The sequence below is a fragment of the Octopus bimaculoides genome, chromosome 10 (genome assembly GCF_046866305.1).
Source record: "Octopus bimaculoides isolate indiv1 chromosome 10, ASM4686630v1, whole genome shotgun sequence".
In the NCBI taxonomy this organism is placed as follows: domain Eukaryota; kingdom Metazoa; phylum Mollusca; class Cephalopoda; order Octopoda; family Octopodidae; genus Octopus; species Octopus bimaculoides.
The window spans coordinates 16,433,823-16,449,274 of NC_142937.1; the positions used below are offsets into that span (position 1 = coordinate 16,433,823).

The 15,452-nt window shown below is 36.7% G+C and overlaps 1 protein-coding gene across 13 annotated transcripts in view; it reads left to right on the plus strand.

Annotated features, from left to right (window-relative positions):
- LOC106879980 (extracellular sulfatase Sulf-1) overlaps positions 1–15,452 on the plus strand; it is a 204,746-nt gene that overhangs the window by 48,905 nt on the left and 140,389 nt on the right. Inside the window, exon 1 of one of the 13 annotated variants that reach the window (XM_089358414.1) lies at positions 1,363–1,437. The exons of 11 other annotated variants lie outside the window; for them this stretch is intronic. The gene's annotated coding sequence lies outside the window, so the exon portion shown is untranslated. Of the gene's footprint in view, positions 1–1,362; positions 1,438–15,452 lie in introns of those variants that run through there. One more of the 13 variants, XM_089358411.1, reaches the window with a different exon arrangement.

Genomic DNA, 15,452 nt, shown 5'->3' on the forward strand with positions numbered 1-15,452 from the left:
ATGACTATAAATTTTAGTCCACCCTCTCTCATTATAGTGTATATTTTTACATTCTCTTAGTTTGTCTCAGTGATTCTCAACGAGGGTCCATATGACCTTTGGGAGCCCATATAAGATTTTGTCAAAATTTATGTGCAATAAATTGTACTTCAATACACAAAATATTTTAAGAATTTTTATACAATTGTTAATATTTAATTGTAAAATTAATGCTGTGTTGGGACACCATATTTCGTTATGCAACCATAATATACTACATCATCATCATCATTTAATGTCCGCTTTCCATGTTGGCATGGGTTGGATGGTTTGACAGAGGCTGACTAGGCAGAAAACTGCTCCATGCTTCACTGTCTGTATTGGCATGGGTTTTATGGCTGGATGCCCTTCCTAACACCAACCATTCTACAGAGTGGACTGAGTCCTTTTTACATGGCTCTAGCACAGGTGAGGTCAGTTTTGGCATGTTTTTTTTACAGCTGAATGTCACCCACTTTACAACATGGACTGGATGCTTTTTGCGTGGCACCAGCACAAAATATATTCTTTTCTACTCTAGGCACAAGGCCTGAAATTGTGTGCTAACATTTCTGCCAGCTATCAACGTGATAGAAGGATCGGAACACCGATTAGAGCAAGGCCATAATTTCACAATAAAAACTAATTTTACATGTGCATCGGAGAACTTGATCTACCTAATTACATGCTCTGGATGCAAATGGCAATATATTGGACACACAAAAAACAGCCTACGTCAGAGGATGGCGGTGCACAAATCTCAATTTAGGATCCCAGAAAACAGGAATATACTTCTCAGCCAGCACATCGACGAATGTGCTTACAACAAATTTCCCAAATTCACAACATTTCCACTATACAAATTCAAAGACAATGCTAGCTAAAATGAACGCATTAGCAAGGAAATACATTTCATAAGAAAATACCGACCAAGTCTAAAATCTCTAAACTAGCAATACTGAGACTTTCATATATATTTATGTGTATATATATATATATATATATATATATATATATGTATGTATGTGTAATATATATATATATATATATAAATATATATATATATATATATATATATATATATATATGTATATATGTATGTATGTGTAATATATATATATATATATATATATATATATATGGATTTGCAAGTTATTCATAAGAAATAAACAAAGGGGATGGAAGAACCTGATTTCTATTAAAACCACAGGAGGAACAACTTCACCACGACTCCGACTCCTCCTACTACTACTACTACTATTGTTATTAATATTACTGCTGCTGGTTATTCAACGGCCACAGCCACTCCTAGAAAACAAGTCTTGACCACTATTTAATTTACAAAAACAGATAGTAGTAATTTACTATCGCAGCAAGTTGAAATTATCATGCCTCCAGAACAGAACGAAAGGATCACGTGTGCGTGCAATAAATAACAGTAAACTATGAATGTTATTCTTAATTTTAATTTCAATTTTATTTTATTAATAGCCCTCTTCTCTTCTCACATATTTTATACTCATTTTTGATAAGGTTTTTCAAAAAAACCGAAACATGTAATGTAAATTAATTAAAACACCTAATTTTTTAAAAAGTGGCGTTTTCATTTTTGTTTCTCTTTAATATCTACTTACTCGTGTGGTACATTTACAAATCTTTTCAAATGTATTTATATATATATATTGATTCAGTCATTAGTGTGGCCATGCTGGGGCACCAACAAATTACACATCACATTTTGTTGTTCAGAAAATTTGTTCTGCAGGTCATTGTATATCTCACTTGACTATGGCCTTGCAGCAACTCCTGTCCTTTATTGTCTTTTTTTATTTTTCACCTTTAGCCTGTCACCCCTCTCTGATTGTTGTTGAATCCTAAGTCATTCCTGATTGAGCAGACTTTTAATCAGTTATTCTGTGACCATCCTATCTTATTTTCATCACTACATTTTCCAATGTTTCTTTTTTTTTTGAAGTTGGTATAATGTATTTTGAGGGACTTTGGTTGTTATTTCTAGCAAACTTAACGACTACATAGAGGTCCCCATATTTGTTTGTCCCTCCTGTTGTTATGGTTGTCCTGTTATCTAACCACACACACACACTCCAAGTTATTCTAGTCAAGCTATAGTTTCAAATAGGTCGGGAGTTTACTTGGCCACATAACTATGATATCTTACTCCAAAATCCCCAACCTGTTTCCTGTTTATTGTATTACCAATTCTCCTGTTTTTGTATAACAACCAGGCTGTGAAATGTTTTCTATAATGTTTTCATCACAGATAAAGTTTCTCTTGTCATTTTTTAGATGGAATTATCTGATTTGCCCTAATTTTTTTGTTTTGTTTTGTTGGAAAGTTCCTTCTGTCTTGTAACCATAATAATGATTATCATCCTCCTTGCTGCCATCACCACCACCACCATCTTCATCATTATCACCACCCCCACCACCATCTTATCAGCATCACCATAACACACCACAATCACTAATTTATGCCAATCTTTTGATTTTAGTATTGGTTTGTATGGATCTGTTCCAGCACAGTATCATTACTTATGATTGTCCTCCCTTATCTAGCACACACGCACGCACGCGCGGCAATCTTTGTTGTATGTCGTGTTTTAAATATGGTTTTTATGTTTTTCCTATCCCCAACCATTTTTACATGTACCAAGTACATTCCATTTTTACTTCCAGCACTCGAGAAGCTGTTTGTGCTATGACTAATGACCTCCCACCCCAAGCTTTCTTAGCAGGATTACCATTACTCCAGCTTGTGCAGCCCATTTATTGTTAATTGTGTTTGTATTTTTGTTTTTGTGTGTGATGTTTAGGTCTGGACAAAGCTGTTTCCATGCCTTTCTAAGACCTCCAGGACTAAGGAGATTGCTTGGGTGTCAATCTTAGGACAGTGTAGAGGATTCGGTAAAAAATGGATGAGTCTAATTGTGATTACAAAAGTAGGGCAGCTACTTAATCTGATCATTCTGATAAAAGAACTCCTGAATTTGTTGGTGAGATCCAGGCCATGATTAACAACAATCCCTCCAAGTCAGTGAGGTCCATTGCCAGGGACATGGGAGTGTCTGAGTTCTTATCAGGTAGGTAGTACATGAAGACATTCAGTATTCCTCATACAAGAGGAGAAAAGGCCAATTTTTATCCCAATCCCTCAAAGACAAGAGGAAAGAATGTGCTATGAAGCTTTTGAATAAACTCAAGCATCCTCTCCAACCAAACGTGTTTTGGTTTTTCTCAGACAAAAAATTTCTGCCAGGATCAGATGGTGAACACACAGAACAACCATTGGCTTGCTGTGTCCCCAAAACACGTACCAAGAGTGATAAAAATCAAACATCCAGTCAATATCATGGTGTTTGGAGTGATCACTCGTGCTTCCTTTCATCTTCCCATACAGTCTCAGATTCAACACAGAGGCCTACATCAAGTGCCTTGGGTCAAGAGGGTGACTGCTGGAAGACCCTATGTCTGGCAACAGGACTCTGCACCATGCCACACAAGCAGGAAAGCCCAGTCATGGCTGTCAGGCAATTTCTATGACCACATCACCCCTAACATTTGGCCACCTAACTCCCAGAATGCAACCCTCTTGATCTTCATGTGAGGACGCAGTTGAGCAAGAGACCAACAAAACTCCTTTTAACACCAAAGATGAACTGAAGGCAAATATTATGGCAGTATTTACCAACTTAAACAAGGAGACTGTTCAAAAGAGTTGCAGGAGATTCTGGAGTCATCTGGAGGCCATGTTTGAAGCCTGTGTGTGTGTGTGTGTGTGTGTGTGTGTGCATACAGAACAATGTGTGGTTACTGCAATAGAAACATATGTTGGTCATTGTCATATATGCTGTAGAAAACTTTTTATTAAAACGTTTTGGATGTGAATAAATCTCCTGGTTTTCAATTGTATGTATATATATATATATATTTATATGGTTTCAAATTTTGGCACAAGGCCAGCAGTTTAGGGGCAGCGGGTAAGTCGATTACATCGACCCCAGTGCTCAACTGGTAGTTATTTTAATGACCCTGAAAGGATGAAAGGCAAAGTCGACCTTGGCGGAATTTGAGCTCAGAACGTAATGGCAGACGAAATACCGCTAAGCATTTCGCCCGGCGTGCTAACGTTTCTGCCAGCTCGCCGCCTTAATGGCATTCTAATGATTCTGCCAGCTCACCACCTTCATATGTGTGTGTAATATAGTGTATGTCTTAGACTTGTTTAGTTTACATGAGATTCCTGTCAAAGACTTGTGCAATTATTTTACACTGGTTATTATCATCAGCAGTAATTTGACATCTGACTTCTCATTTTTTTCAAGTGACCTAGCTAGATGGATGGCTCTGTGAAATCTGGTAAACCACTGTTGGACTCAATCCAGTATCATATTCTTCAATTGTCTGGCCAAACATCATTACTTCCTTTATTATCAACTTTGGGTTTTCCACTATATTCATGCACATACATATGCATATATTTATATTTTGTGTTAAGAAGTGATGTATGCTACCTGAATTTGTGTGTGTGTGTGTGTACAAATTCTGGTACCATGCACCATCGTCATCATCATCATCATTTAGTGTCTGCTTTCTATGGGTTAGCCAGTTTGACTGGAGCTGGCAAGCCAGAGAGCTGTACCAGGTTCCAGTCTGATTTGACTTCGTTTCTATGGCTGGATGCCCTTCCTAACATCAACCACTCCAAGAGTGTAGTGGGTGCCTTTTTCATGTTACTGGCACTATACAGCTGGATACCCTTTCTAATGCCAACCAGTTTACAATGTGTACTGGGTGCTTTTTATGTGGTGCCAGCATGTGTGCTTTTTACAGGGCAATATATATACATGTATCTTTTAACTCTCATCTTTTACTTGTTTCAGTCATTGGATTGCAGCCATACCAAGGTACCAGCTTGAAAGGTTTTACTCACTAAAATCAATGCCATCACTTATTCTTTTTTTTAAACATGATACTTATTCTATCAGTCTCTTTTGCTGAACTGCTAAGTCACAGAGACATAAATGAACCAACATCAATTGTTGAGTGGTGGTGGGGGACAAATACGAAGACATACACAATGATGATACAGAATAGGCTTCTTTCAGTTTCCGTCTACCAAATGCACTCACAAGACTTTGGTTAACCCAGGGCTTTAGTAGGAGACACTTGCCCAAGGTGCCATGCAACCATGCCCATCTTATGTAAGTGTGTTTGTGTTTGTGTGTGTGTGTGTGTGTGTGTATATATATATATATATATATATATATATATATATATATATATATATATGAGAGAGAGAAAGTATCTACTTATGGCTCAACTTAGCTTAAATCAGAAGAACCAAAATAAATTTAAATATTATAATGCCTGACTGGGTTATATAAGAATAGGAACATAAACACATTCCTTCCATACCATTGATGTGTGGAATACATTATATATATATATATATATATATATATATATATAAACTAATCCTCTAGCTACTCCCCCTCCTCTCTCCCACTTAATTTCAGTTACCCATGTAGATGAGATGTGGTTGAAATGAGTTGGAGCAGTGTGTATGTGTGTGTGTATGTATGTATATATGACATATTGAATTTCTCAAACTTGTACTTGAAACATAATTTGTCCTCTTACAAATATTGTGTAATTCACGCTTGTTCTCTAACATAAACAATGTAAAAGAAGGAAAAGAACAAGCATATTAGCTGCCATCATTCTGGTTTTGTTATCATATTGCTTTTATTTATTCATATAATCTTTTCTTTTTTACTTTGTTATTACAAATGCATGGTTTACTTTATTTAGTATTGGTATTTAACTCCTCAGCACTTCTTCAATTACATATATTGGAAATTTCTCTCATGATTATCATAGACTTATTTTAACATCTACTTTCCCATGCTGGCATGAGTTGGATGGAATTTGTTGAGGGAGATTTTCAATAGTCAGATGCTCTTTCTGTCACCAGCCCTTAACTGTTTCCAAGTAAGGTAATATTTCCCCATGGCCAGACATGCTTTCATGGAAGATTAGAAATGGACACTGCTTGCTTATCAGTGATGTTCACTTTCAACTATCATGTGATATCAAGACAAATGGACACTAACACACTTTCATGCATGCATACACACACACACACACACACACACACACACACAAAATTGACCATATTGACACTGATGGGTCAAAAGAATATTGGTGGAGCTTAAAAATTAAAACAGCCTCCAAGTTAAAACACAACTGGTCAGATATTGTGTGGAGTACAAAGAAACAATATTCTGTTGTGGAAATTAGCTGCCCTCTGGACACTAGTGTGTTTAGAATAATTTAAGGGAAAGGACATCTATGGGCCATTGATCCAGTACCCAAGATGCACTTTCAGCTTCATACCTGTTATTATTGAAACAATAAGATACCTACCAACCTGTCTGAAGCAAAGTATGGCTGAACTTGGTATCTTGGGCAGGAGGGAGAACACAAATCCTTAATTCATATGCTACAAATGATCATGATATCTGGGACTATAAAAATCTGAAAGACCTTAAGATTTAAAGGGTGGTGGTTAAAACAGGATGCTTTCCTTCACAACCTTACTTCCAAATTAACCCCTTGATATCTTGTTGAAAATTTTCCAAGTCAAAAAAATCCTAGTCCTTTAATAATTCTGTTACACAACAGAAATGATTGATAGAAGAAATTAGAGCTTCTTCATTTCTTTAAAATGAATGTAAGCAAAGTTAGTATTATTCTTGTGATATTATATGTTTTAGAACTGACTGATGCAGTCTCATGTGGTACTGTGTCATAGAGGAAGCTAAGGGTTAAAAGAATTCAATTTTGGGAGATTAACTTGATCCAAATGGTATTGCAATTTATCACAGCGAAATATGTTTGATCTTGGCATATTATACAAGTGATGTTGCTGTTGTTTTTCAATAAATATTTCATTGAGTGACTAATTTGCTGCCCAGACTTTTCAGTTAAAGCTCAGTGACTTACTGTGTGGTTTGTCTTGTATCTTTAACACTATACACAGAAACATAAGCATTAATGTAATAGTTCCAGGTTTTAGTCTTAGGTTAACATACAAAGTCAGATATGGTGTATGCTTAAAACATTCAACTGAGCCATTATTGAGACTGTGTCTAGGATTTTGTGTGGTTAAGATTGTTTGTCTTAATGTCAGATTTCAGTGAATATCCTAATAGTGTAGTTAGGATCCAGGCATGCCATATCTCTAATTTTTGTTGTTGTTACTTAATCCCAGATCAACCCCTAGTGAATAGACCTATGTCCTTCCCTTGGATATTGTATGTCTAACACTACATCATTCAACGTTACTCCTTTTTCAAAACGATAATGTCATTTGAAGCAGATTTGGCTTCTGTTTCTAGCAGATTGACAACCATACGCAAAGGTTTGTTGGTTTGTCTCAACCTTGCTTTCAGTTTCTGTGAGGATCTATATGATATCACTTTGCTTACAGTGCTGCTAATGGATTTAGAAAAGGAATTTCTATCATATGGTACTGCTTTTTAACTCCTTTAAAATCATTTAACACTTTGGTATATGAACCACTAAGGATGGTCTTGTAGAAAATATAAACATTTGAGGGTTCAGTTGATTTCAGTTCTTGGTGAAATGGTTTATTCTTTTTTTTTATGAACTGCATGATTTCTTTAACCCTTTTTACCACCATATTTCTGCTTTTGTTTTAATTAATTTTGAAAAAAGAAAAAAAAATTACCAAAATAACTTAGTCATTATTTAGCTAGTGTTTGGGGCATAAATTAACATGAAATTTTGATGGAAGATGACTTTTAAAACAGGAAGTTTGTATCATAGAACCAAGAGCAGTCTCAAACAGAATGGTATCAAAAAGGTTAAGGTAAATCTGTTTGTCAGTTACCTCAATTGCAGTATGTGTCTGGTATCTATTTTACTAATCTTTGAGAGGTTGATGTAAAAGTTAACTCTGGTAAAATTTTCTTCATAATAACACAAAGAAGAATTACATTCACTACTGTGAGGAATAATGCAGCGAGAGATAGTCAAACAGCTATAATAAGTATCGGAGAATCTTTACTGCAGGACTATATGAAAACATACCACTAAGAGAGGGATATAAACCAAAGTTCTTTAGTTTATATATGTGTGTGTGTGTGTGTGTGTGTGTGTGTGTGTGTATAATCTTGTTTCAGTCATCAGACTGTGGCCATGCTGAGGCAACACCTTGAAAGATTTTAGTTGAATGAATTGCCTCCAGTACTTATTTTTTAAAAATCTGATACTTATTGCATGATATTCTTTTGCTGTACCACTAAGTTATTGGAATGTAAACACACCAACATGGTGGTGGAGGACACACACACACACACACACACACACGTGCGTGCATGCACGCACATGACGGGTTTCAAATTCTGCTGAGGTGAGCTTTGCCTTTCAGCCTTTTAAGGTTGATAAACTAAGTTGCAGTTGAGCACCAGACTGAACGTAATTGACTTGCCCTCACCTCCCAAAATTGCTGGCCTTGTACCAAATTTGAAACCATTATTATTATTATTATTATTATTATTATTATTATTATTATTATTATTATTAAGGTAGCAGGTGGAATTGTTACCACAATGAAGAAATTGCTTAATGTTACTTTCTTCACCGCTTTATGTCCAGGGTTCAAATACTGCCGAGGCCAACTTTCTTTTTTCCTTTCAGGGTTGAGAACATAAAATACCAGCTGAGCACTGGGGTCATTGTAACCAACTCACCCGCTCCTCATATAGCCTTGTGCTAAAATTAGAAAGAATTATTATTATTTAATCCTCACTATTCATTTGTCTGAAATTGTATTTCAAGAGTACTTGTTACATGTATGTTTAGATTTGCATTAGAAAGAAATATTAATTACACTTTGTGCAGTCCCCTCCATTTATTCTGTTTAACAGTATTATTATTTTGTTTGAGACTTATTCTGTTAACATACTGTTAATAACCAAAGTCATATTGTTTAGGTTTCGTTTCTTGCTTTTCTTTTTATTACTCTCATGTTTCTCTAATAACATTTTTTTATTACCCATTCTGTGAATAGTTTTCTCAACTTTTCTTTTTTTCTCATTTACTTTTATTAGATTCTAAATGTTGATTCCCATAGCTACTCAACACATTTGACACACATCACTCTCAATTTTATAGACGTTACATTATATTAATCCCAGTTTTTTTTTCCATATATCTTAACAACATGATGTAATCACCAAATGTTAAGTTGTCTTATTAAACAACTGTAATGAGGTAGCTGAAGGGGGAAGAAACATTAAAAATATTGACTCAACTAACCCCTTCTTTATTGAAACTAAGTGGGTTAAATGTGGGCAAAATATTGCAAAGGCAATCTTGTGCATTATTAAATAGGACTACTTAGTAATATGTTGCATGATAATCTGCTAAATCGTTAAGAATAAAACAAAATACTTAAGTTTTAAGAGGATTAAAATAATCTGGTTTGCATTTTTTTTTTTTATTTATAAGAAACATTTATATTTCTTAAAGCAACATTTTTTCTTATATTTAATTTAAATATTTCAAATATTTTTCATCTTGTTTTAGCATCATCATTATCACCATCATCATATTTATGTAATATTTTTCACTGCTGCTGGACTGAGAGAAAATATTAAAAACTAAATGTGGCTGTGTAGTTATGAAACTTGCTTCCTTACCACATGGTTTCAGGTTCAGTCCCAATGTGTAGCACCTCAGGGCAACCAAAGCCTTGTGAGTGGATTTGGTAGACATAAACTGAATGAAACCTGTAGTGTGTGTGTGTGTGTGTGTGGTGGAGGGGGGAGAGTTAAATTTGCTCCCCATTCACATAATTTTGGGTTCAGTCCCACAGCATGGCACTGCATGGGAAAATATCTGATATAGGCTCAGGCTGACCAAAACCTTATGAGTCGATTTGGTAGGTGGAAACTAAAAGAAGCCTGTCTTGTGTGTGTGTGTGTGTGTGAAAACATGTCCTGTTTTTGACAGCATGTGCTTGTTACAAATGAGCATCACCATCATACAACTAGTGTCCTTCATTTCCAATCTTCCATGAAAACATGTCCAGCCATCAGGAAATATTACCTGGAAATAGGTCAGGGTTGGTGACAGGAAAAGCATCCAGCCATAGAAAATCTACTTTGACAAATTTCACCCAACATGTGCAAGCATGGTTAAAAAAAAAATGACTTCAAAAATACTGATGGTGATGATTAATCGTAATCTCAGATAATTTGATGTCATTACAAAGCTGTCTGGAATTAAAGCAGAGATTGGATTGGTTTCGGGTAATTTTTAAGATCAGACACAAAGATATTATGAATGTTTAAACACTCAGTAGACTTCTCATGTTTATATTGTAATTATCTGCATATTAATTTTCTGACAGTTTTAATTAATGTTAAATTGGCGACAGGGTGGGGTAAAAATAAAATATGTAAAGAAAACCTGAACATTTTCTATGGATCTCTCCTGCTCTGTGTGTGTGTGTGTATACATCATCATCATCATCGTTTAACGTCCGCTTTCCATGCTAGCATGGGTTGGACGATTTGACTGAGGACTGGTGAAACCGGATGGCAACACCAGGCTCCAATCTAATTTGGCAGAGTTTCTACAGCTGGATGCCCTTCCTAACGCCAACCACTCAGAGAGTGTAGTGGGTGCTTTTACGTGTCACCCGCACGAAAACGGCCACGCTCGAAATGGTGTCTTTTATGTGCCACCCGCACAAGCCAGTCCAGGGGCACTGGCAACGATCTCGCTCGAAAATCCTACGGGAGCCAGTCAGGCGGTACTGGCAACGGCCACGCTCAAAATGGTGCATCTCATGTGCCACCCGCACAAGAACCAGTCCAGGGGCACTGGCAACGATCTTACTTGGCTTGCCGGGTCTTCTCACACACAGCACATTTCCAAAGGTCTTGGTCAGTAGTCATCGCCTCGGTGAGGCCCAATGTACGAAGGTCTTGCCTCACCACCTCAGCCCAGGTCTTCCTGGGCCTACCTCTTCCACGGGTTCCCTCAACTGTTAGGGTGTGGCACTTTTTCACGCAGCTATCCTCATCCATTCTCACCACATGTCCATACCAGCGCAATCGTCTCTCTTGCACACCACAACTGATGCTTCTAATGTTCAGCTTTTCTCTCAAGATACTTACACTCTGACGGGTATTCACATTGACATTACACATCCAATGGAGCATACTGGCTTCATTCCTTGCGAGCTTACGTATGTCCTCAGCAGTTACAGCCCATGTTTCACTGCCATGTAGCATGGCTGTTCGTACGCATGCGTCATACATATATATATATATATATATATAGTGTGGGCCGAAAGTCGCAAATGCAGTTGGTGCAACTGTTGAAGCCAGCAGATTATTCCCTCAGATTGCAACAGGCAGTCAGGATCTATGACTTTTGGCCCACCCTGTATACACACACATATTTATACATATATACACATATAGGTGTATGAGGTGGTATCAGAAAGTTCACACAAACTGTTGCGCACAAACAGATGGCAGCACATGGTTGTGTGCACAGTGAGAGCTAGCAGTGACCTTCATGAAGCAGTGTGCCAAGTAACATTATTATGTTTACTTTGAAAGTTGTGAAATTTGTGCTTTGTGATCATGTGTGTATGCTGTAGTCTGCGATTTTGTCACAGACAGGAACAAAGAGTCAACATGAAATTTTGCATTAAACTTGGGAAGTCTGCTACAGAGACATTGAGCATGCTTTGGCAAGCTTACGGCAATGGAGCAATGGGTCGTACGCAATGTTTTGAGTGGCACGGGCCCTTCAAAAGCAGAAGAACTTCTCTGGAAGATGATGAGCGATCTGGAAGACCTGCCACAAGCATCTCTCCTGGAAATGTGGTATTGTGCATCCCCGAGGGCCAGGCCATCTATCAAGAGTATATATATATTTGTATATATATATATATAGAGAGAGAGGAATAGATATATCTATATATATATATATATATATATAGGAGGGAGAATATACAAAAAATAACAACAGACGAGGACAGGTGGTGTAAATAACAAAAGTATATATTAGTATGACGCTCGGGAATATGGAAAGTCTTTGACGTTTCGAGCTACGCTCTTCAACAGAAAGAATACAGAGACAAGGAGAAAAACACGGAGAAAAAAAATTGAATAGTGTTCAGTCAACGGTCAATCATAATAATGGCCGATCATAACAATGGCTGACCGGAAGTTAGAAATTCTTATTTCAGGAGAGCTAAGAAAGGGGGAGATAACAAACGGTGATCGGGAACGAGGGGCTGTGTGGGAGAGGTAGACTGCTGGTGATCTTGACGTATGTAGTGTGAAAATGGGGGAAGGGAGAAAGGGAGAAAGTAGTTGGTCAGTTGTAGTGTGTGCCTGGTGTGATGCGAGGGTATTGGTGTGGTGTGCGTGGTGTGATGCGAGGGTATTGGTGTGGTGTGATGTGAGGGTGTTGGGAGGTGGGGAAGGCATGGGTGGAGTGTGGGGTAGAGGTAGGGGTATGTGGGTAGGGGTGGGTGGTGGGTGTAAGGAATTGGATGGGGTGTATATATAGAATGATAGATAAATAGAGAATTGTTTATTAGGAAGGGGCATCCAGCCAAAGAAACCATTTCAAAGCAGACAGTAGAGCTTGGTGCAACATCTGGCTTGTCAGCTTCTATCAAGCCATCCAGCCCATGGAAGATAGATGTTAAATGATATTTGTGTGTGCGTGCATGTGTGCATGCATACCTGCGCACACATGAAATTTTGCATTAAACTTGGAAAGTCTGCTACAGAGACATTGAGCATGCTTCGGCAAGCTTACGGCAATGAAGCGCATGCGCGCGCGAGAAAAAAGAGTAGCTAACTGCTCATCTTGACTCAGAATTTAGACTGCAGTCAAGAAGTAGTAGCAATACCAATGAACAAACCAGTATCTTCCAAACTATTAACTGTATTTGTTTTAGGATATCTACTTATTATTTCAGTGCCAACAAGGCTGGAAACTTAGATCTGAGAACTGGATTATTCTTATACTCAATCATTTAGCTTTAAAAACCTCTTTTAGAACCTTGCCTGTTGAAAAGATCTTCCATTCTAATTTCTTTCTTTTTTTTTCTCCCCAAGCCTACAGAAATCGGCTACTTAACATTAATTACACAACATCGTGTGTCCAGTCTGCCAGTTTTAAGATAAATATTTTTTTATTCTGTTTTCTCAAACTTTGGTCTCTACTAATGACTTTAACATATCTTTTACATATATTTGTTTTATGGTTACATAGATTCTTCCTTGTACCAATTACTTCACTGTGAAGGCAATGTCTGTTGGAGTTGTTATCAAGGAGCTTGGGAATGTTTCTGATAAGTTATTTATCGCAGATATTTTGTTAATTGTACACTTACAGAAAAAGAAAAAAAAATTGTTGCAAACCACTCTATGAGAGTTATATAAATGAGAAATTTGTTTTATTTAATTTTATTTTAAGGCAATAAATATTTTTGTTTTTGAAAATTAATATTCATTTCATCATTTTGTATAAGCACCAACAAATTTGATGTAAGTCAAACCATAAGTGTTCCATGTATCTCATATTTCCCGATATTAACCCATAGTAACAATTATATATTTCCAAAGTTAACTGTCATATGATAAGTGACCTTGATTCCATTATTTACCTCTGTCTGTCTGTCTGTCTCTCTCTCTCTCTCCCCCCCTCTCTGCCATGCCTGTTCTGCAGACATTGCTAATGATAGACCTTCAAGCAAAATTCAACATTTTTTTTTCTTGGGAAAGATATGGAAGTTGATTCCCTGTTACCTTCTTTTAGTCTGTTTACAGTTTAGTCTGCTAATGCCCTGCTCTTCTGAACTTACTCTTGAGGCACATGTCTTATTTTAATCCTTTGGCAGAGGGATATTTCACATAACATCCAGGTATGTCCACTCAGCAATGAACCTGTGTTACACATGTATATGATATCAACTTCCTGTTTTAATCTGGTGTAAATAAAAACTCTCCATCAAAAGTTCTTAATAAATATTCCAAACAAAGCACTTTTTTCATTGGCCCTTTTTGTTTTTCATTGGTCTCTGTTGCTGTTACCTTAACTCAGCCTTGAAGAATGCATTCTTGCCATGACATTCCCCATTTTCATCCTATGTGCTGGGGATGTCCTTGAAAGCTACAAGATAATGCATGATTAATTCAAAGCAATATGAATTAATAAGCATTAAATTTGACCGAGAAACCTGAATGCTAAAGGGTTAAAAAAAAGCACAAAACCCCCCACAGACATAGTAGTTTCTAGTGGACTAAAAGACAGGGAGGAGGATCATATTTGGAACCGTTTTGGTCATATGTCTTTTTAATTAGAGCTAACCTACATTAAACAAAAACATCATTGGGTGATTCTGGTGTTTTTTGTCAGTAAGAGACATACCATATATTTGACCATCGCCATTGTCATCATTTTAATGTCTACTTTCCCATGTTTGCATGGGTTAGACAAAATCTGAGGCAGATTGCCAACTTTCTGAGCAAGGCATGTTTTTCACAGAATACTGAAAACAATGTAGGTTGTATGATGATGATATTTATTTACAACCGGCACATGATGTGAAGACAAGGGGGGTGGGGAGACACACACACACATTATTTGAACTGCTGAATGAACTAATGAACTGCTGAAATTCGGGTGCTTGTGTCTTTTTTTTTTATGCCATTAAATATGGTGTGTGTGTGTGTGTATGTATACATATATATATATATATATATATATATATATATATATATATATACATATATATATATGATGGACTTGTTTCAGTTGCTATCAACTAAATTTACTCACAGGGCTTTGGTTGATCTGGGCCAGGAGTGAATGCTGACCCAAGATGCCACACAGTGGGCATGGGACTGAACCTGCAACCATATGGCTGGGAGGCAACTTTCTTAATTACACGGCTTTGCCCACACAAATTGTATTTTCACAACATCAATGACAGAAGAATTTGGGGTTGTGTTAACCGCACGTGGAGAAATAATAGGAAAATGAAGAATAAGGCAGAATGCTAAATTGGAAGCATATTTTAATAAAGATTTCTAACCGGCTTTCATTGCGAAGCAAATTTTCAAGAAGGAGAATGAAAATGTTTTTTACAAAGAAGTACAAAATGAAGAAAATAATATATAAAAAAAATAATATATAAAAAAATAACTATACCAATACATTATATTGTCTTTGAGCTTTTGAAGTTCAATGGTAGTTCATGTATATAATGGTTGGAAAAATAAATATGCATGAGAATTGAGAGTTGTGTTAGGTTTAAAAAAAGGGTTAAAAGTTTGTGTTAAGCA